At 38.2% G+C, this 23,412-nt stretch overlaps 1 protein-coding gene across 2 annotated transcripts in view; it reads left to right on the top strand.

The window, feature by feature from the left end:
* Positions 1–23,412, top strand: part of CLVS2 (clavesin 2) — a 79,216-nt gene that overhangs the window by 14,674 nt on the left and 41,130 nt on the right. The gene's annotated exons all lie outside the window — the stretch shown is intronic.

Genomic DNA, 23,412 nt, shown 5'->3' with positions numbered 1-23,412 from the left:
GCTATTTAGGTTTTTGTTTCCCTTTCTTTTTCTGTGTATAGTTGTTAATTAGCTAAATGTTTGCTTCATTATTACGTTTAACCTGGTGAATTTGGGGGATGATTAGCAATATCTTCATGTGGTCCGACAACTGTTGGAAAGCCAGTCAATCAATATGTATTTTCATGCCTAAGATGTGGAATCACTGTTTTGAATTACTTCTTTAGACTTAATTTGGATTTTTGTTACTCTTTTTTTGTGGAGGGGCCATCATGTGGAATTGACATAGGAATGGTGTGTCTTCCAGTGAATGACATTTACCTGGTTGCAGATTATGAAATAGAAAATCAATTATTATTTAGTGGCATGTTATAAAGCTAATATTGACAATTTCTTTTTAGCTTTTAGGATGTCCTTCTTCTACTCTCTGCTGTCTGCTACTTTATATATAATATTTATGGAATAAAATTTAAATTCTTAAAAAGATTTGCAAATTAATTCTTAAGTGATGTTATTCAGTAATTATTCTTAGTGTGTTCAACGTGCATTTTAGAATTTTGAAGCAGTTAAATTTTTGTAACTTTTACCAATGAGAATATCATAAAATAACTAATTTTATCCTTGTCATTCATTAGGCCAGGATGTTAGTTCTCTTTAAGTCAAATAACTAAAATTATCTAGAGCTTTCAGTTCAGTTCAATTCAGTTGCTCAGTCGTGTCCAACTCTTTGCAACCCCATGAACTGCAGCACACCAGGCCTCCCTGTCCATCACCAACTCCTGGAGTTTACTTAAACTCATGTCCATTGAGTCGGTGATGCCATCTAGCCATCTCATCCTCTGTCATCCCTTCTCCTCCTTCATTCTTCATAATAATTTCTGACTGTGTCTAAAGGCACCTAAAGTGATGGATGATGACCCCCTAAAATAGGGTCACTTTTCCAAGCAGCAGGGCGTCCTAACCAAATTGAATTCACAGTTTGGGTTTTGCCTCTGGAGTGAATAAAAAACTGATTTTTTTATATGAATATGTTTTTCCTGATGCAGGCTTCTTGACTTGCTCGTGGTGAGTCAGCCTTGCTGCTACCTTATCTTGAACAACATTTCCTTTTTAACTCCATAGCGATAGTTAATATGAGTTGGAGAGAGGGCAACACTTGGAAATGTGTATATCAGGTAGAATCAGTCCTAATTCTGCCCTATTGCCAGCAGCATGTAAAGTGTTCTTCACAGAAAAAATTAGTTACCGCCAGCATATTGCTTAACACAGAATGGTAACTTAGCCCTTGATTATTGTGATTCCAGTTTCGCTGGCAAGAAGCATAGGCTAGGCCTTCAGCACATGAAGAACTGGAAAACATATTATTTCCAAAAGATTGAAAAAAATCACCTCAAGGATAGGCCTAGTATCTTGCTATTTACTAATATACACACTTTACGGAGTCATTTAATAGTAATAAGTCACCACTGGAGAAAAAAACATGCTTGGGAGCTTGTACATATTTGGGAGCTTCCCATGACTCATGGCCCCAATTAGGACTTTTTAAGTGCTGAGAGTCAGCACAGCAAGAGCTACAGTCAGATTCAACATCTGTGCTTGTGTCAGAGAGGGAAATGGTCCCCTCTCCCTGCAGGGATCTCTACTGAACTTCCTTGTCTCTATCCACCATCACTCTCCCAATTCCCTTTCCTTGCTACCAGGACCCAGACTGCATAAGCAGGCTTGATTCCTCCTGGTTGCTGATTGGGAAGCCACTTAAAAGAAGGGAACTCCTCCATGGGAATAAATTTGACGTGTTACTACTTTTAAACTCAGTTTTTCCTTGGTTCAAATTAATTTCTTTTTAGTTTAATCTTTTCTTTTGGCTGCGCTGGGTCTTCATTGCTGCATGCGGGCTTTCACTACTTGTGGTGAGCCAGGGGCTATTCTTCACTGTGGTAGCTTCTCCTCAGATTGATTTTAAATGCTCCATATCTATATCTGTGTCTGTGTCTATATTGGTATCTGTAAACAATGGTGATTCTGAATAGGAATGTAAGATGTGCTAAAAATGTTCCATTGTGACATGTGCGCTTTCATATTCAGTTTTACATACGAAAGTAACATTTTCTGACTTTTCTAATTAAGACTGTTTTATTTTACATTTACTATGTGAGAAATACTATTGTATAATGAGACATGTTTCATGCAGAGCTTGAATAAACTTCTGAGATAACGTAAGATCATAAAATATTTGAAGTAAAGATACATATACACAATTTTTGATTGTTAAACACAATTATCACTATCACTAAGATCATCACCATCACTACAATAATAAACCCCTTCCGATTAACCCAATCAGAGAAATTAAGAGGTAAAACTATTTTTAATAACTCAGTGATCATTTATATCATGCTATCATCCTGCTATAATATTGTTACTTTTACTTGTTGTTTAGTTGCTAAGTCATGTCCAGCTCTTTTGTGACCCCCATGGACTGTAACCCACCAGGCTCCTCTGTTCATGGGGTTCCCAAGCAAGAATACTGGAGTGAGTTGTCATTTTCTTCTCCAGGGGAATTTCCTGAAACAGGGATCAAATGTCTCCTACATTGCAGGTGGGACCACCTGGAACACCTACTTTATCAAGCATAAAATATATCCTGGAGAACTGAACCCAAAGTAAGAAAAGCTATCAGTGGGTCTAATGCCAGGGAGGAAACTTGTTTTAATGATGTATATTATTGAGATGTTGCTATGTTTTGAAGAGGGCCTATCTCTCACCCTTTTGAGGGGACTATGTAACCTGTCTACCCTCACCAATCCCCTTTTTTCTCAAGTATTTTGAGTGACTCAACTGGAGATAGCACCTTATACTTTGGATAAAATATGTAGGCTATTGCTATAATATCCACCCCTGTTCACAGTACAAGGCTATAGAGGCAGACAGACCTGGATTTGGATGGCAGCCCTGCCACATATCAAATATTTGAGCAAATTACTTAACTTGTTTGGATGTCAGTCTATTCATTTGTACTAATTTTAAAGTATTAAATTAGAAGTGATACATCTTGCACCTAGCAGGTGATATTAATGATCAAAGTAATTGATGTGGATAAGCTCATTTTTCAAGTGGCATTTTTTTCTGGATGTGTGCTGATTTTCTCACAATTCAGTGACTACCTTGACTGTGAAGACTTAAAGATGATTGACTTTGGGAATCTGAAAAATATCATACTTTGTCTTAAATGCTCAGATTATAGATGCTCAGATTACATTTTTAAAAAATCGCTTCACTTTGTGGTTAAATAGCATCTAGATATTTTCATAGCAGGTGCCAAATAATATATTTTTTCTTGTTGAAAGCCAGGCAAAAAATGAGGTTTTTTTCACCTGGTAAAAATTAATCTTTGTTTCTTTAGCAAGAAGCTCCAGCACAGTTGGAATGGTGGTGATTGTAGAGATAATTTTGGCCTTAAGGGATGAACAAGAGTTTGCTAAGTGGGTAAGGGCAGGAAGAACAGTTTGGACAAGGAAACTTTAGGGAGGTAATTTGAACAAAATGAAAGTGAAGTCACTCAGTCGTGTCCAAAACTCTTTGTGACCCCATAGACTGTAGCCTACCAGGCTCCTCTGTCCATGGGATTTTCCAGGCAATAGTACTGGAGTGGATTGCCATTTCCTTCTCCAGGGGATCTTCCCAACCCAGGGCTCGAACCCCGGTCTCCCACATTGTAGACAGATGCTTTACCGTCTGAGCCACCAGGGCTTACCTTGTGGCTCAGCTATAAAGAATTCTCCTGCTAATGCAGGAGGTGCAGGTTTGATCCTTAGGTCAGGATGATTCCTTGGACAAAGAAATGGCAACCCACTCCAGTATTCTTGCCTGGGGAATCCCATGGACAGAGGAGCCTGGTGGGGTACAAGCCATGGGGGTTGCAAAAGAGTCAAACATGACTTAGCAACTAAACAACAACAACAGCAGTTATAAAGGATTGAAAGTATGTGGTAAGTCTGATTTGATGTAGCTAGAGTGAGAAATGAAACGAGTGACCAGAGATGATCTGCGAAAGACAGGCTGAGACCTGGCTCTTTGGACTGGAGGAAGGCATGTTTTGTGGTTTGACCTGTGTTCTCCAGACATGGGGACATTCGGGATAGAAAAGTGACCTGGTCATCCTTCTGCTTTGGAAAGATCTGGTGAGTAGAAGAAATGATCAGGATCAAAGGAGGAAGGGTTAGATATAGAGAACCCCCAAGCTACCCTCAGTTCAGTTCAGTCGCTCAGTCATGTCTGACTCTTTGCGACCCCATGAATTGCAGCACGCCAGGCCTCCCTGTCCATCACCAACTCCCAGAGTTCACTCAGACTCACGTCCATCGAGTCAGTGATGCCATCCAGCCATCTTATCCTCTGTCATCCCCTTCTCCTCCTGCCCTCAATCCCTCCCAGCATCAGAGTCTTTTCCAATGAGTCAACTCTTCACATGAGGTGGCCAAAGTACTGGAGTTTCAGCTTTAGTATCATTCCTTCCAAAGAAATCCCAGGGCTGATCTCCTTCAGAATGGACTGGTTGGATCTCCTTGCAGTCCCAGGGACTCTCAAGAGTCTTCTTCAACACCACAGTTCAAAAGCATCAATTCTTCGGCGCTCAGTTTTCTTCACAGTCCAACTCTCACATCCATACATGACCACTGGAAAAACCATAGCCTTCACTAGACGGACTTTTGTTGGCAAAGTAATGTCTCTGCTTTTCAATATGCTATCTAGGTTGGTCATAACTTTCCTTCCAAAGAGTAAGCGTCTTTTAATTTCATGGCTGCAGTCACCATCTGCAGTGATTTTGGAGCCCAGAAAAATAAAGTCTGACACTGTTTCCACTGTTTCCCCATCTATTTCCCATGAAGTGATGGGACCAGATGCCATGATCTTCATTTTCTGAATGTTGAGCTTTAAGCCAATTTTTTCACTCTCTTCTTTCACTTTCATCAAGAGGCTTTTTAGTTCCTCTTCACTTTCTGCCATAAGGGTGGTGTCATCTGCATATCTAGAGGTAGTTATATTGGTCCCATTTTATAGGACAGATAATAAAACTTCAGGGAGTTTAAGACACCTACCTAAATTTTTTCAACAGATATCAAGGCTTGAGTCCAGGTTGTCTGGATTCCAAAGAATGAATATCTTCTGTGAATCTTGTTGTTCCTGTTGTTTAAACATTAAAAAAAAATTATACAAATTTCCATTCACAGTTAGTATAAAATATCGCACATATTCCTTGTTATGTATAATACATCCTTGAGCTTCTTTTACATCCAATAGGTTGTGCCTCCCATTCCCTGTTGATGTTTCTGTTGTTTCCGAGACTGCGCCTAAGAAAACATGGGTCAGCTCAGGTTAGGGTAGCTTCCCTCCCCATGCCAAAAACCCTCACATTTTCGTACAGATGAAATTGCTTTATCGGGATAGTACAGTACTAAAATAGTCACAATGGCTGACCTTGCACTTTTTTGAAACCAAGTGGCAGAACTATTTTCTTCTTCCCAGTGAGTGGTCTCCTTGAGTGCTACAAGCCTCCCATTTCCCTGTGATGAAGGACAAGGGCAAGGCACTTTTCTGATAGCCAAAGAAAACTTTTATCCTCCAACCACAAATTGGTAAGCCACTCATTATATCGATTCAAGGCAACTCTGTAGGCTTTCTTTCTGCAGATTCTTCAAACATTTTTTCCCAAATGAAAGGCATAAAGCATTTTTTTACCAACATAGTGCTCCTTGATAGATAAGAGGCAGCATCAGATATGTTTTGTGGAAATAAAGAATTCAGGCTTTTTTTTTGGGAAAGAAACGAGAAAGAGAAAATTGTCTGCACCTTACATGACGTTAATTGATTAAGGTAGTCATAGTAACAAGAAGCATCCTAGAACAATCAATAGAAGATTAAGTGGATGTGACTTGTTGACGTAAGATATCTGCCTGGGAGGCCAATTAAAACATGAAATATTTGGAAATACCTGGAACAGCTGAAATTGAATTTATAATGAAGTGGTATGCTTTTAATATTTTTTGGTTGCTATTGCTCTGTTTTAATTTTTTCTTATAAAATATTATAGTTGTTAAAACTCTTGGGTAATGAAAGACTCACTCTCTTGTGAATCCTTAATCTCTCATTTGTGATTTTTAAAAAACATATCCTGACTCTGTTGTTTGTTGCCTTTTTGGATGCATTTATCTGCTATTTCCCCTTAGCTCTGTCCTGCTGAGTCTCTGTGCTTTTGCTTTCACAATTTCACAGGAATCCCCAAACTCCATCTGCTAAACAGTACATAATGTAGTCAGGACGTGGCTTGCTGGCAAGGGGTTTGGCTCTAACAAGGAATTGAATAGCTCTTTGAATTGCTACATAAGACTCAGATGTAGGGCTGTCACAAAGTGCCTAAATCAGTGCCAAATTTTGTAAGAACCCTTAATAAATGGGACTTGTGAAAGAATAAAGAATATGTAATCAATTCACAGCACTTAGTGCTGGCCCTTTCTTTTGACTCAAGGGTCCAGTGTTACTAACAGCCACCAATCTGCTAGCTCTGAGAGCTCTGGTCATTCATGTAGAAGGCTGAAAGTGCTGCCACTACAAATTCTGGCTCTAACTGTTTGGAAGCCCAGTCCTACCTAGGGGATCTTGCCAATAGCAGGGGCCATGCAAATGACTTGAAATATCCCTATCCAAGGCCAGCGGGTGAAGAGCTCCATTAACTTCAGTCTTGCATTGGATTATTTAGTCTTCCCGATCTTACCCACAATTCCCGCTAGCTTTGAAATTGTACGTGTGTATGTGTTTGTGTGTGTGTCTGTATGTAGGACGGTTATGAGAGAATATTAAAAAGGAAGTCAGTGAGATCTTGAGTAAATTAGGCTTTCATAATAAAACAAAAGGCCTCTGCTTTGCAACTGTTTTTTGCAATGGTTGTTAACCTGCCAATAGTTTTCATGCTTATTAACTTTGGACAATAGCAGAAACCTCTTGCATGCAAGCTACCTTGTAAATTTAAGGCAGCGTGATGGTGCATTGATGGGAGAGGTCTGAAACAATAGCTATCTTTTTGAAAATGAACACACGGCCTCATGAACTGTATTCATTCAGACAGCCTGGAGGTGGGAGCGTTTATTTCCACATTTTGTATGCACAGGCAGAACCATATTGAGAAACAGTGACAAGGGCAGTGTATAAAAAAAGTGACATTTTGTGCATCACATGCTTCGCTGTCTGAGCTAAGTGTGCTTCCTTTCAGTTGTTTCTTAACCTAAAACCAAATAAGTGAAAACTCTAAAGTTACTTTATTTCATGGTGTGATAATGTGGTTTCGTTGAGAGGTTTAGTCCCCAGAAGTAGAATGTTGAAATCTTTTTAAAAGCTGACCATAGGCTTGTAAAAGCTATATATAATATTTAGTTCAGCAAGGAGGCTAAGGATTATATAATCTTTGCTAACAGGCTAAGTTAATTCTATGTACCTATATACACATACATCACATTTATGTGCCTATATACGTGTATATCTGCATATATATCACAATTTTTTCCTTGCATTAAAACTGCTGTTTTTTTATATTAGCAGTTAAATCTATTTAAAATGTCTAGTTATAGGAAGTAGCTGTCAACCTTGACAAAAGAAGAGATGATTACTCTAAATTTACTTAACATACACTTACTGAATTGAAGTAGAGAATATCAATAAGTATCAATAAAATTTAATACCTCTACACTTTCAGCCACTGAAAAGGAGACTAGTTACCATTGTGTTTCAAATAGTCAAATAATTTAAGCAATAAAAGGGAAGGAAGCAAATAATCTTTCTGTTTGAGTCATTGAAATAATGATAAATGGATAGAAAGTAATTATCTAGAAAGAAAAACTGAACAAGTCGTATGAGTTATTCTGCATTTCATTTTATTGGCTGTGTTTAGACAAGTCTTTAACTGGAGAACAAAGAAGATGAGTAACTGCAAGTTCTTTCTTATTCTTTTTATTAGCAATGTAAATGTATCTTGATATATTCTTCTCTCCCAGTAGAACTACATTTTTTTTTCACTCTCTTCAAAGCAAAGTGGCAAAATGTGAATGTTCATGTATCTTCAAAAAAATAGTTTAGCTGCAACCTTAAAAAAGAAAGAAATCCTGCCATTTGCAACAATATGGATGAACCTTGAGAACATCATGCTAAGTGAAGTAAACCAGGTACAGAAAGACAAGGACTACATGATCTCATTTATATGTGGGATCTAAAAAGTCAAATTCATAGTTAACAGGGAGGAGAATGGTGGTTACCAAGGGCTAGGAGGTGGGGTAGAGAAGGCAATGGCACCCCACTCCAGTACTCTTGCCTGGAAAATCCCATGGACGGAGGAGCCTGGTAGGCTGCAGTCCGTGGGGTTGCTAAGAGTTGGACACAACTGAGCGACTTCACTTTCACTTTCCACTTTCATGCGTTGGAGAAGGAAATGGCAGCCCACTCCAGTGTTCTTGCCTGGAGAATCCCAGGGACGGGGGACCCTGGTGAGCTGCCGTCTATGGGGTCGCACAGAGTCGGACACGACTGAAGCGGCTTAGCAGCAGCAGCAGGAGGTGGGGGGAATAGGAAGATACTGGTCAAAGGTACAACATTTCAGTTATAAGATAAATAAATCCCAGAGGCCTAATGGTAGCATGGTGACTATAATTAATAATAAAGTGTTGTATACTTGAAATTTGCTAAGAGAGTAGATCTCAAATGTTTTTTATCACACATACATAAAGAAAGGTTATTATGTGAGGTGACTGATTTGTTAGCCTGTTTGTGGAATACCACATCATGCTGTGTGCTTTAAATATATTCAATTTTTGTCAATCATCTTAGTAAAACCGAAAAGAAAATTGGTTTAAGACCCATGTGCCATCAGATTTCCCATGGATGTTAATAAAATTGACATGCTTATCTCTCAAATGCTTAGTCATTTCCCCTTCATAAATGTAACCTCCTGGATTCTAAATCAAAACCTTTAAAAATCACAAATTAAGGTGTCATTTTTGTTTTCTTAGGTTTTAAAATTCTAGTACCATGTTGCCAGAATTTGGGAGGTGAGCAGTTCTTCTGTTCCATCCATGAATAGCAGTCTTGTTATATTCTCAAGATTGATCTGGAAATTAAAATACTCTTTTATTCTTCACATCAGAGCTTCCCTGAGAGCTCAGTTGGTAAAGAATCTGCCTGCAATGCAAGAGACCCGAGTTTGATTCCTAGGTTGGGAAGATCCCCTGGAGAAGGGATAGGCTACCCACTCCAGTATTCTTGGGCTTCCCTTGTGGCTCAGCTGGTAAAGAATCTGCCCACAATGTGGGAGACCTGGGCTTGATCCCTGGGTTAGGAAGATCCCCTGGGGAAGGAAAAGGCTACCCACTCCAGTATTCTGGCCTGGAGAATGCCATGGGCTGTACAGTCCTTGGGATCTCAAAGAGTTGGACATGACTGAGTGACTTTCATTTTATTCTTCATTATAACCATTCTGAGGATTTGTTTTTAATGGTCTTAATTTTCTTCAGTTTCTGCAATTGGAGAAGTCATAATAAACTCATAAGAGGAATGTGTCCTTGTGTTTATCCTGGGCTAATATTTCATGCACAGTGAGTTATAGTGTGTTTTTATGACTTCAAGTCAACTGCAAGGCTTCAATCATTGGAATTTTAAGATGTGGGTGACTGTGAGGTAATTACAAAAGATAGTAATAGCTGCTGTAACACACAAATATGTGTGCATTGGCTTAGCCATCTCATGGTGAAGTCAAATAGAGTCTTTGATCCATGTATGTTGCTTTCCCTACTGAGTCAGTAACCCATGTTCCTTCCACCTTGTTACCCTGCTGTTTTCTATGTGTGGTTTCTCAGGTCACTTTGTTCCGTTTCATTACATTTCCCTATAAGGTGAAAAAGCATGGAGAAACACATATGATAACATTTCTATGGGCCAAAGCTGAAAACAGTGTACATTGCTTTATTTGAATTCTATTGGCTAGAAAACCTGGTCAAGTTGACATGCATAACTCGAAAGGAGGTGAAGAAATGTAGCTTGAGATCCTCCTAGGAAGAGGGGTGGTGGACACCTCGTTGCAAGGCTGGTTCCCTAAAATGGCTTTGATGACTCTTCTGTCAGCTCTTTATAGCATGTTTGCTTATGTCCTCTGAAAGGAAGAGGTGATAGTGTTTCAAGAAAGTTTAATTCCAACATTCAAGCTCAAAGGAGTAAATGCAGTTTTCCTACAATTCATGCACTTATTGGAATCTGTGTACCCAGCTAGTTTTGCCTAGGTAGGGGTGCTGGCAATTTCTATGCACCTGTATCACTTAGCTGTATCCCTGTTACAAAGGTAGCACAGGTGTGATTCAATCAGTTCAGTGCCCCTAAGATCCTGATTTTAAAAGGAGAAAAAGGCACATCATTCCTCTAGGGTCTCAAGACTGCATGTAAGATGACTATAGTGATACTTTTGTTTTACCTTGGAAGTTAGGAAGCCTCTGAATTGGGGATTTGATTTTCATAAAGTGAGAACATGATTTTTTAAATAACTTGAGATTACTTTGAGAAACTCCGTGAAAAGACTATTAGCTGTTGAAACACTGAGAAGATTTCACTATAAAGTCTTATTATATAGACTGAAAGACTAAAATCAGTGTCAGACTTTAAGATGTAGAGTCCACCAACTTTTACCATTTTGTCAATATCTATTAAATGCCTTAAAAACCAGTTGAAGTTTTACTTATTGTTGAGTCATCTAGTCAAAACATGCAAAAACGTCAATATAATTTTAGCACATAAATTAACAAAGTAAAATTATATTATCAGTACTTAGTTTTTGAATTGTATTGTATTAATATAAGGAATCCACTTTCCTCTTGAATGTATTCTAGTAGCTCTTTATTTCCTGTTATGATTTTTTTCCCTCTTGTTTATTAAGTCTATATTAAGCTATCATTCTAGAAAATTTGAGAATTTCACTCGTGTTCTATTCGCTGCTTTTTAGATTTCCTTTCCTCAAGTCCTTAAATTCTTAGTTCTTCCTTTTTTTTTTCCTCCCGTAAGAGTACAGGGGAGGTAAAGTTGCAGAACACATGCATTCTCTAAAGTGTTTTTATTTTCACATTGGTTGATAGTTTTGTCTAGACATAGAAGTATAGACTCAAAATAATTTCCCTCAGTACTTTGAAATCATTATTTTATTGTTGTTAAGCATCCATTATTTCTGACAAGAAGCCTGGATTCAGACTTTTTTTTTTTTTTTTTTTTTACTTTGTAGCTCTGTGTATTTTGTCTGTAAAGATTTCAGGATCTTTTTTCATCTTTGGCATTTACAAGAATGCGTCTGGGAGCAGATCTTTTTATGTGTCTACCAGACCTTAATGAATCCTTCACTTTAAAAAAGAAACATTTTTGTGATTCTTTCCTTTCAATTTTTCTCTGATCCCTTTCTGGTATTCCTATTGTATGGACACTGTATCTGTGAACTTAATCCTCCGTGAACCATAATGTTTCTGGATCACATGTTTTTAAATTAAAGTATCTCATTTTTATTTTGAAATTGATTTAGATTCACATGCAGTTATAAGAAACAGTACAGAGAAGTCTCATATATGTTCTCCTCAGTGGTACCGTCTTGAAAAAATATTGTGTAATGTCACAACCAGGATATTAACATCCATCTAACAGGGATGAGAGTCTTGGCTACCCACTCTGTCTTCTCTTACATGACACTGATTGGGGCTGGGATACTTCATCACAGCTTGGTGAGGGTGCTCTCATCCTTTGCTTGTGTGGGTGGGGGTGAGGTCACATTTTTTTTGTCTCCTATAGTGTTTGGCTGGAGTAGACTAGTTATCGCCTAAAACTTTTATGCATTGCTACGAGGCAACTTTCCCTGTCTTCTGTCCAGTGACAGTAAACTTTAGTTAGGGCTTTTTTTGGTCTGTGTCCATTGTAGTTTCCAGTGGCCAATTTCCTGAACTATAAATCTGGGATAAAACCCACTGCAGTATTGTTGCCTGGAAAATCCTGTGGACAGAGGATGCTGGAGGGCGGGCTACAGCCCACAGGGTCACAAAGAGTTGGACACAACTGAATGACTAACACTACTCCTACTATATGAAGCAAATTCAAACCCAGGGAATTTGCTAGCATTTTCTTCTTTGGATCCCAAAGTCTCCAGCTGGTCTGCCTCCTTCTCTACACCATTTATAGTCCTCTTATATTTGTTTGGATAGCAAGGAGATCCAATCAGTCCATCCTAAAGGAAATCAGTCCTGAATATTCATTGGAAGGACTGATGTTGAAGCTGAAGCTCCTGTACTTTGGCCACCTGATGCGAAGAACTGACTCATTTGAAAAGACCCTGGTGCTGGGAAAGACTGAAGGTGGGAGGAGAAGGGGATGACAGAGGATGAGATGTTTGGATGGCATCACCGACTCAGTGGACGTGAGTTTGAGTGAACTCCAGGAGTTGGTGATGGACAGGGAAGCCTGGCGTGCTGCAGTTCATAGGGTTGCAAAGAGTCGGACACGACTGAGCGACTGAACTGAACTATGTTTATCTTATGTATAGTGCTCAGGCTTTTTAGTTATACTTAATGAGAAGAATAGGGAAAAAAATAATTATTTCATCTTTCTTGAAGTGGAAGCTATAAACATGTATTTTTCACCTTTCAAAATTTAATCCAATATCTGATTTAATAAAGTTACTTTGCCTTATTTAGTTTTTGATACTGTTGTAAATTTATTATAGTTTGTAATATTTAGTGTCATTTAAGTTTGTGGGGGAAGGTGAGGAAATTGTGCTTATTCAGTCTGCCTTATTGACGTGGAAGCTCCTTGACTCCTTAAAACCAACCATTTTTAGTTTATGGTCATGAGATGATAGAAATGAAGGTCATGAGCCATCATTTTTATCCGTAGACAAGGATCTAAGGGATAGATTATTATTATTTTATGTAGTTATAGCTTGTATTATTATTATTATGTTCTTTAAATTTTTGGAATGAAATATGGAGTAAGTTTATTTCCCCTCCCCCCAAAATTCCAAGAGATATACTCACAATTCTTTGCCAATCATTATAGAACTAAGACTCTAAAGCTTAGAAAGCCAGATTTATTTGCAACTAAGACTCTAAAACTTAGAAAACCAGGCTTATTTGCAAGTAAGAAGTAATTTGGAGCTTCCTTGTAGCTCAGATGGTAAAGCATCTGCCTGCAATGCAGGAGACGTGGGTCAGGAAGATCCCCTGGAGAAAGAAATGGCAGTCCACTCCAGTATGCTTGCCTGGAGAATCCCATGGACAGAGTAGCCTGGCAGGCTGCAGTCCATGGGGTCACAAAGAGTTGGACATGACTGAGCAACTAACCAACACAACAAAGAAGTAATTCAGGCTGATAGGCAGTTTTATCACTTGGCTTTAAAAGAAGGCCTCAAGGAAATGCTACCAGTCAACCTATTATCTCTCCTAAAGTGGCTAAGAAAAGAACACTCTGCCCCACATAGGACAGTGCTGGGTTACTACAGAACTGGTAGGCAAGCTACACTAGTGATATTTGAGGCTTGCTGCCTCAGTAGGAAGTAGATAATCAGCATCAGAGTGGGTTACTACTATATGCTAAACTTAGAGATGTAATTTAGTCAGTGAAAGGAGAGTAAAAGCACTCTGCTGTAAATCACAACAGGCTGTTTTCTAGCTTCGTAAGTATTTGGATCTGGAACCTGCATTAACTCGAAGAAGAACTCATGTGACTTCAGGGCTGCATAGTGTTGGTTGCTCAGTTGTGTCAGACTGTCAACGATCCCGTGGACTATAGCCCACCAGGGTCCTCTGTCCATGGAATTCTCCAGGCAAAATACTGGAGTGGGTTGCCATTCTCTTCTCGAGGGGATCTTCCTGACCCAGGAATCAAACCCTGGGTTTTGATTCCTGCATTGCTGGCAGATTCTTTACCATCTGAGCCTCCAGGAAAGCCTATGCTGCTGCTGCTGCTGTTAAGTCACTTCAGTCATGTCTGACTCTGTACGACCCCATAGATGGCAGCCCACCAGGCTCCCCTGTCCCTGGGAGTCTCCAGGCAAGAACACTGGAGTGGGTTGCCATTTCCTTCTCCAATGCATGAAAGTGAAAGTGAAGTCATTCAGTCGTGTCCGACTCTTAGCAACCCCATGGACTGCAGCCCACCAGGCTCCTCTGTCCATGGGATTTTCCAGGCAAGAGTACTGGAGTGGGGTGCCATTGCCTTCTGTGCCAGGAAAGCCCATAGAAACCCTCAAAGGAGGCTTAGGCTGAATTGAGCAGCACCACGGAGAGCTCCTTGAGTTCCAATGCTGTGGTTTATCTTTTCCACTTTGCAGTTGTTTTTCTCTGGCCATCACTGCCTCTAAAGGGCTTCCCTGGTGGCTCAGATAGTAAAGAATCTTCCTGCCGATACAGGGGGACCTGGGTTTGATCCCTGGTTCAGGAATATTCTCTGGAGAAGGAAATGGCAATCCACTCCAGTATTCTTGCCTGGAGAATTCCATGGACAGGGGAACCTGACAGGCTACAGTCCATGGGGTTGCAAAAAGTTGGACATGACTGAGTGACTAACACACACACACACACACACACACAGACACAGACACACACAGTCTCTAAAGTAAGCCTTCTACCTCTTGGAATATGTCCCAGTCCTCACAGAAGTAGAGATTTCCTTCATTATTCCTTAGTCTCATTCCTTAGTTTCAATGATTCAGTGTTTGAGTCACAGCTACATTTTTCATGTGGTCCAAGGTTTTGCTTTTAAGTCTTCTTTTCCATTATTATTTGGCTCCTATCTTTTGGGGATTGTTTACTGGAAACTCATGTATTGGCATTGGAATAAGAGCTATCTCCTCTCTTTGCTTTATTCTTGAAATCTTCCCATAAATTATTTATATTCTAATTTTAAACACACAAAAGACTTTCCAAAGTTGGATATAGGGTAAGAGAAATGACACAGTGATTTGTGTTTCGTCATAAGGCCATGTAAGGAAGAAAGAGATTGTCTTCTTTCACCCAAGAAAATTGCTAGGAAAGTGGTGGTTTGATTATATGCTTTCTTCATAAAGAGTCATTTGGACAAAAATTATATAGGATATAGTTGAAAATAAAATTGTCTCTCTTCCTGACAAGTGCTAGAATAGGAAGCTTTAGAATCAAGTATTCTTGGGTTTAAATCTTGCCTGGTCACATCCAGATTTCAACTTTAGAAGGACTGCTTAATTGATCCTAGGCTTTGTTATCACATATAAAATTGGAATTAATACTTTGCATCTGGTGTTATTGTGAGAATTAAATAAGGTAACATATATGAAAGAGAATGGCATGATATCTAGTTAGAGAAGTCACTTAGTTACTGTCAGTCCTGCCCACGCACTTTTCCCCTACTCTGTACCAGAGAAGATAGTTTAAGTAAACTATGTAATAAGATGATTACATCTTTAGAACAAAATATGGTTGTTCTGTAATGTAATTAGTCTAATTTGGCAGATCATAACAAAATTCACCAACTAAAGTTAGGTGGGAAGAAACTCTTCCCCCACCTGGATATTCAGCAAATGATCCATCTTTTAAGAAATTAAGTGGATAATTTTCTCTTAGAAATTTATAGTCCCTGCCTTTGTTCTTCTAAGTTGTAACATAATGGGTGCGTGCTGCGTGCTGAGTCACTTCAGTCATGTCCATTTCTATGCTACCCTATGGACTGCAGCCTGCCAGGCTCCTTCTGTCCATGGGATTCTCCAGGCAAGAATACTGGAGTGCGTTGCCATGGTCAAACTTTAGAATAGGTCAAAGATCCTCCAGGGGATCTTCCTGACCCAGGGATCGAACCTGTGTCTTTTAACATCTACCTGCATTGGCAGGTAGGCTCTTTGCCACAAGTGCCACCTGGGATGCTCAGATAAGGGATAAATGTGATTATAATAAGTGTAATAAATATTGTGTTTTATAACATGTGGAACTCATCGGTTTGTTTTTAGGATGTAAGACAGGATATTTCCCTCTTGGAAATATCACAAATATTTTCTGTTGAAATAATTAAGAGATTTGTATTTACATGATTATTATACATATCTCTCCTCACTTAACTAGATGAAGAGTTCCTCAACGATAAGAACAACATTTAGTTCAGCTAAATAATTCACCAACTGTCCGACAAGGAGGATTATGTCTCTGGTTCTGGGTGGACTAAGGCGTGTTAAGACCCGCATTCCTTAAAACTTTCCACCTGTGGTGAAATAGGATGGGATACTCTTGGAAGAGCATATACTGGAGAGTGCAGTAGCTAGGACATTTGAGAGCTTTGGGGAAATTACTAATCAAAAGGACTGTGGTAAAGCAAGCTGGTACATTAGAGAAAGTCAGTGAAAGGATTCTCTGAGCAATGGGGATGACTGGATTCAGAAATACTACTGGGCAGTTGATGGCGTTTACACAACAGAAGTCTGTTGGGTGCAATTTTTATAATGAGGAGCAAGGTTGGAATGACAATCCTAAGGGCCTGGCTCTTAGGGAGCTATCAGTTCAGTTCAGTTCAGTTTCTCAGTTATGTCTGACTCTTTGTGCCCCATGGACTGCAGCATGCCAGGCTTCTCTGTCCATCACCAGCTCCTGGAGCTTGCTCAGACTCCTGTCCAAGGAGTTGGTGATGCCATTCAACCATCTCATCCAACCATAGGGAGCTACGGATATGGTTATTAAACATGGTGTTCCTATAGGAAAGAAAGATGGGAAGACAATAAGTTTTGCTTAAAATATTCAACCAAAGAATAGAGAGAGAGAGAAGGAATGAAGGCAGCTATCTGAATATAAAGTTAGAATAACATGCCTGGTTTCCTGACCTGAGGCAGTTTTCAAACTCAGAATCCATGTGCTAAGGGAGAATATAGATCCTCATGAAGAAGGACTCTGCAACCCTAAGTTATTTCTATGATGGATGATCTTTCAACTATGAGGAGTAATGGTTACAAAGAATTTATGGTAATATGGGCAGGGGGGTTATTAATAATCTTAGGTGTGTATGATAGAAACAAATGTAAAATAGGATCACGTTTACATTAATAATATGTTAAAGAGAAGAAGATGCTTTGGAACCTAAGCAATGATTATATGGGAGTGCTAAGACTGTGGTGAAATTTTTTTTTCCCCTACTTTCTGCATTTTATACATTTTATCATTAGGAGCATTGCATTTTTATCATAAAGCATTTTATTTCAAGCAGTCATCATATACAGTAAAAAATAAAGGAAATTAACAAGTAAGTATACAATGTGCTATGTTTAAAAGATTAGCTTCTGTTTTAAAGTGATATTGATATAGTCTGATGAGAAAATTAATAGAATCAGGCAGCTGCAGCTGCTCATCTTAAGAAAAGTATGCAGTGCTAACACATATAACTGTGATGGGTCACATTTGGGGAGCACAAAGGAAATTTACAACAAGACCTAAGAAAACAGTCAGTGAAAATGTAAATATGCTTTGGAGTTAAAGATCAGACATGCTTAAAAAAGCAAGTTTTATGAAGCTACCAGACTTATATATATTATGCTAATATATCTGTATGTACTAAAGAGTTTTTGGTAGGAGAAAAGGAAGTGGAATTGTTAAATAGCCATTAATAAGCCCTATTTAAAAGCACTTTAAGCAAATCTGAATATGATAACCATGGATGAGTTAAATAAAAGACAAAAAGTAGACATAAATTACACCTTATAAAGACAATCATGGGACTTCCCTTGTGGCCCAGTGATAAAGACCACCTTCCAGTGCAAGGGTGGGCTGCAGATTTGATCCCTGGTGGTCAGGGAGCTAGGATTCCACATGACTCTCAGCCAAAATGCCAAACATAAAACAGAAGCAGTGTTGCAACAAATTCAACAAAGGCTTAAAAAGATAAAGACAATCATGCTTTTAAACAGTACATCTTATTTCTTCTGTCAGTCATATCCTTATATTATTACAGTTAATTCTATTAGTGGCAAAATAAAATTTGCAGACAGAAGTTGTTTAATTGATCAGAAGAAAGAGTTGATGTGTGTGGACTAAAGTGCTAGAAATGTTTTATGGAAGAGTTGAAGATTGAACATATCTTCAAAGACAAGAGTTGGTATGTAGACATAGGGAGGGAAACAGCAGAGCTAAGTATAGAGGTGAAAATTCATACATTGCATTTTGGATGTGTAATAAGTCTAGGCAGTCTGATGTGATGAGTTGTTGTAAGGTAGGCAAGAAAGATATGCTGAAGAAATCTGATAGGGTAAGGTCAAAATGGGATACATTTTAAATTTAAACTGTATTTTATGATCACTGGAGAATCAATGAGTATTTTCAGTCAAAGAATAAATCTTGGAAAACGGCCAATGGAAAAATTAATGTGACATAATTCTTTTGTTCATGATTTCAACCCACAAGTATCTATTGAGTGGGACTAGTTTTAAAGAAAGAACTTGGAAAAGTGGGAATTTAGGAGACTTTTATAGCATCCCAGCCCAGAGATGCTGAAAACATGCATTTGTGCCGGCCAGCTGATATGAAGAAGAAGGAGAGGGTACTTTTGGTCTGTTTTCTTTCTCATTCACATTTTTGTTCCTATCCTCCTTTAAATCTTTGTTACCTCCTCTCACCTTTGTTCTCTCTGAAGATAAAACAGTGGCCCTGCCTCCAAGTGTACCCTGTCCAGTTCCTCCTCATCATGGATGTGGAAACCACAGTTGTGTTTCTAAAACGTGATCTGGTCACCAGACCCTCTGCCCCACCTCATGTCTTTGCTCACTTTGGTCTCTTTGCACAGACAGGAAGTAAGGGTTCTGGCATGCTCCCTGGACCCAGAGCTTGTCAGGCTTACCTCAAATGAAACAAACCAGAGGTTTTGGGAAGGCAAGAGTTTGGCACCTAAATTAGAATGCCATTTAAAGATACTCTTAAAATATTAAATTACTTGTTACTCGTGGAAAAGCCTTATGTGGAAAAGATTGTCTTGAGAAGGTTTATACTTTTATTTGCTCAAAATATGATGATAAATTATATTTATGATATTGAAGAACCCCACATTTATAAGGAAGTGCATTCTGTTTTATAAGACTTTTTAATGGATTGATTTTCTCCTAAAATCTGGTCAAATGTTGGTAAATTATAAACATACTTTAAATGTGTAACATTTACATATTCATGAGTGGATTCTTCTTTTCCCAGTAGACTTTCTGGACTAGTAACTAAGTACATGTGAATGGAAAGCCAATTATTAAAATATCAGCATCCTAGTGTGATCTTTCTTGTCTAGTAGCTATGCTATGTCTTGGCATTTTATGATTCTGTATTGGGCTCTTGAGCATTTTATATAGATCTAAATTAGTTTCAGGTGGTGCCTGACACAGGCACACATTCTATGTTGAATGCTACCATGAAAAGCTTAGCGTAGATGTGGCTAGAATCTTAGCATTTGAAGGAAACACAGACGTTACACAGACGATCATATGTAATAACTACTTCTGTGATAATATTAAGAGATGATTCTACAGCTTCTGTTTATACGCATTCTGAGCCTGCTAGCACAGCACCTCAAAAGGAGTACTTTTCATCTTTAAGAGTGGCAACAAAGCCCTTTCTTCAGCTAAAATCTGCCTCTGGGTATTGCACCCACGGGTCCTTAGACCAACTCACGAAGATAGTATCAATGCTACTACACTTAGTAGGGTGGCCCTTTACGTAACAATACTTCAGAATCATAGAGTGTCTGTTCCCTGGGACATTTGAAGCTCTCTGGTATTTTCTATTTTATGGTTTTCTTCTCCAGTTACCTGTGGCCTGTTCCTCCATCCTTTTCTCTCATGACAGAGTTTCTAAGTAGTGTATCCTTCTAGTTGCCTTCTTCTAAATTCAAAACATTTTTTTCACTGTATCTCCAAATAAAAAAAAATTACTCCACAAATGTTTAGATCAGTGTGCAAATATTGCCCATCATGAGTAAAAGATATTATTAAATAGCCAAATGTGATGTTAACTTAAAATTGTAAATACTCTGTAAAAGTGCAAATAACATAGAGAGGAGAAAGAGCAGTTACATTTTACTTAAGGAACCATTAAGAAAAAAGATATTCTTAGAAGGCCCTGCAAAGATTTTGAGAGAAGGGAAATGCATCATTAAAAGCATTATAGGCTGAGGAGCAGCTGGGGGGAAAAATAGAGATGAAAATGTACATAATGTACATAATGGGTATTAGAAAGTAGATTAATTTAATTGTATCTTAGCATTCATGAAAAAGTAAAGTAGGAAATAAGGTTGCAAAAGTTAATTGACTCCTAATAGTAAAAGGTCATAAATGCTACACTAGAGTTTGAATGTTTTTTCTGTGGGTGATCAGTCAAGTGTTTGAATTGACAGGAAAAAAAATGTATTTTAATAGAAAAATCTAGCGGGCCTGTCATAAAGGATGGATTAAACAGAGACAAACATTGTAATATTTGCAGCATGCTGTTGGTTAACTTAAGCAGATCATCAACCCTGCTTGTAGTAAACACTGATCATGGAATTCAAAGGTAGCAAGGAACTTGTGTATGAAAACACATATTGATGAGGCAGTTTTTGCTAAAAGCACCATGAGAATAGTTCTCATACGTCATCTTACATGGAGAATGCTGTTGGACCTGAAGAAGCATCACCCTCCTTAGTGAAATGCTCATAACCTCTGCACACGGGACCTTTACCGAGCCACACAGAGAGCCGAGTCAAAGCCCTGTGCCAGCTCTGCAGCCCTGACTGGAAAAAGACAGGAAGTTAAGAGTTTATCACCGTTACACTGTTGCCTTTTGCTATCCTAACATCTCGTTTTATGTCATTTTTTTCCTTGCTTCTTTGAAATAGGCTTTTAAATAGGCTGTTAATAAAAGTGTGTAAATTTAGGTCTTTTCTTGTTCAGTTCTATCTGTGCTTGATCTTTGATCTCATCTCTTGTCTTATGGGGCTATTATAAGAGACAGATAAGAGACTGGATTCTTGAAATCTTGGTGTCAAGTTTAATCTGCAGTGGAGTCCTAGGTATCCAAAATCCTTATCTCCTGTTCTGTTTAAATGTTCTCAGGGCTATGGGAGTGAGCAGCAGGAATGAGTCATGTTGAAATCAAGCTTTATGCCACTTAAAACTGTATTCTGTTCAGACTCATATATGACTGCTTGGAGAATGGCTCACTCTCTGCTGGCTAAGCGTAAAGGTCAGCCCTATCTTCAGTAACATTTTCTTTAAATCTGCTTCCCTTTGTCTTTTTCTTATATCTCCAAACTGGACTTGCTGTCCAGGTAATGTTGGGGTGGAACCAAGGTGTGCAGATCCCAATGAGAGCATGTACTTTCTTTTTTACACTAAAACTTGCTCTGCCAAACTACATGGAGTAAATCTTAGGGCTTTAACTGCTAATTTGTTTCTACGCATTAGGGCAGGTTTGAAATACTTCTGTAAGGAGAATCAATCCTGCCTGAAAGGTTTCATTCAATTCATCACAGAATAGAGGAAGGATGAATTTATGTTGTGTTAGTTTCTCTTAGGCCACCTCTAAAAGCTGCTTGTTTTCACACAAGCAAATGCTAATCCTAATTCCATCTCACATATCTGTTCACCAATCTGATGAACTTTTAAGTGAATGTTTCCTGAAGATTGTCAGGAATTACATCCCCAAATTCTGCTGCTAAAACACCCAGGTATATATCTGTAGTCCACAAGTACTTACATATATCTTACTGCATTATCATTTTTGTGAATCTTGGTCTTATTTTTCTTCTTTCTATATTTAATTTTTATTTGAAAATATTATTTGCTGTTTAGTTACTAAGCTGTGTCTGACTCTTTTTGTGACCCCATGGACTGTATATAGCCCACCAGGCTCCTCTGTCCATGGGATTCTCCAGGCAAGGATACTGGAGTGGATTGCCATTTCCTTTTCCAGGAGATCTTCCTGACCTAGGGATCTGCATCTCTTATGTCTCCTGCATTGGCAGGCAGACTCCTTACTGCTACAGCCACCTGGGAATCCCCCAAAATATTATATCAAGATATCTACTTCTTCATAAAAAATATAAGAGCTTATAATTAAAAGACTTTTTCCCGGTGTTTACTGCCAGTATCTTATAGTCATCTTTTCATACTTACTCATGAAATTTTTTTTATTCTTTTAAAAAGCATTTTTCTTTTAGCCCAGACCCTCTCTCTTCTAATTTGTCTAATAGCTTTCTAGTTTTGATTCATGACTATCATGTTGGGTTGTTCTTCAGTGAATTTCTGGTTTAAATCTATTGTTTCTTATTAAAATATCTATTTCCTTCATGTTTTCATGCCTGTATTGCCTCTGCTTAATTCATTAGACTTTCGTACCCTTCTCCTATTCTAAAAATGCTTTGAAATGGTTTATGTGATCATGTTTTTTTCCTCCACTCCTCTCACTATTCATGGTTTCATTTCCTCAAAAATATTTCCTTCTCATCATTTTAATGAAGTCTCAGGAGTAAGGAAAACACATATACATGCTCTGTCTTTTTAAATCAGAAAATACTCATCTACTTTCATATAATTTTATGTATCACTATAAGCCACCAAAATGCTCTCTGATAAAGCATAGAATATAAAATTTTATTTCAACTAAATGGCAAAATCTATGAGTGGCAGGGATGGTTTCTTACCATCACTAAGGGAATGGCAAAAAAAAAAAAATGAGGCTTAACAAAAGTTCCTTGAAAGAATATGTATGTCATCAATAAAATGAGAAGTTCTTTTTTGCCTAAACTAACAAAATTATGAAGGTGGGTGTTGACTGTAGTTTGACTGAAGCAGTGCCACTATTACGGGCGTATTTTCTTAGTATGATACTTAACTCAAATATTCAAATTTTTGTCTCTTTCTCACTTACTAACTAATAGACAAAATTTTAAGAGTGGATTTCAAGTAGACTTGAAACTATGGTAGAGTCCATGCTTATCTTAACTACAGCTTCATTAGAAATTTAGTCCTTTAAAATCTTTAAACTTTCTGTGCCTCAGTTTTTTCGGTTATAAAATTAAGATCATGTAACAAGAGACGTATCCAAGAGGCTATGGGTATTCTGTATATCATAATCACCAAAAGTTTATTTGTTGTCTGTTGCTTTGTCTATGTCAGAGATTTTTTTTTTAATTATTTCTTAGTTGTATATTTTTTCCTAGTAATTTTTTTCAATCTTTAGATATGCATTTTTTAATTCAGATTGGAGATTTTGGGGTTTCTTTTTTTCATACTGGCATATTAATCTTTTTTTTTTTTGTGCCTAACAGAAACATTTCGAACTAACACTATTTGGCCCATGAAATTGAAAGGTATAAAATGGCAAGTTAATTTTCAGCTGTTTCTAGGGATGGAAT

The sequence above is a fragment of the Bos grunniens genome, chromosome 9 (assembly GCF_055505025.1).
Source record: "Bos grunniens cultivar Pamir isolate PY7600 chromosome 9, Bosgru_T2T1.0, whole genome shotgun sequence".
Taxonomy (NCBI): Eukaryota; Metazoa; Chordata; class Mammalia; order Artiodactyla; family Bovidae; genus Bos; species Bos grunniens.
This window is presented reverse-complemented; position numbering and strand designations above follow the sequence as displayed.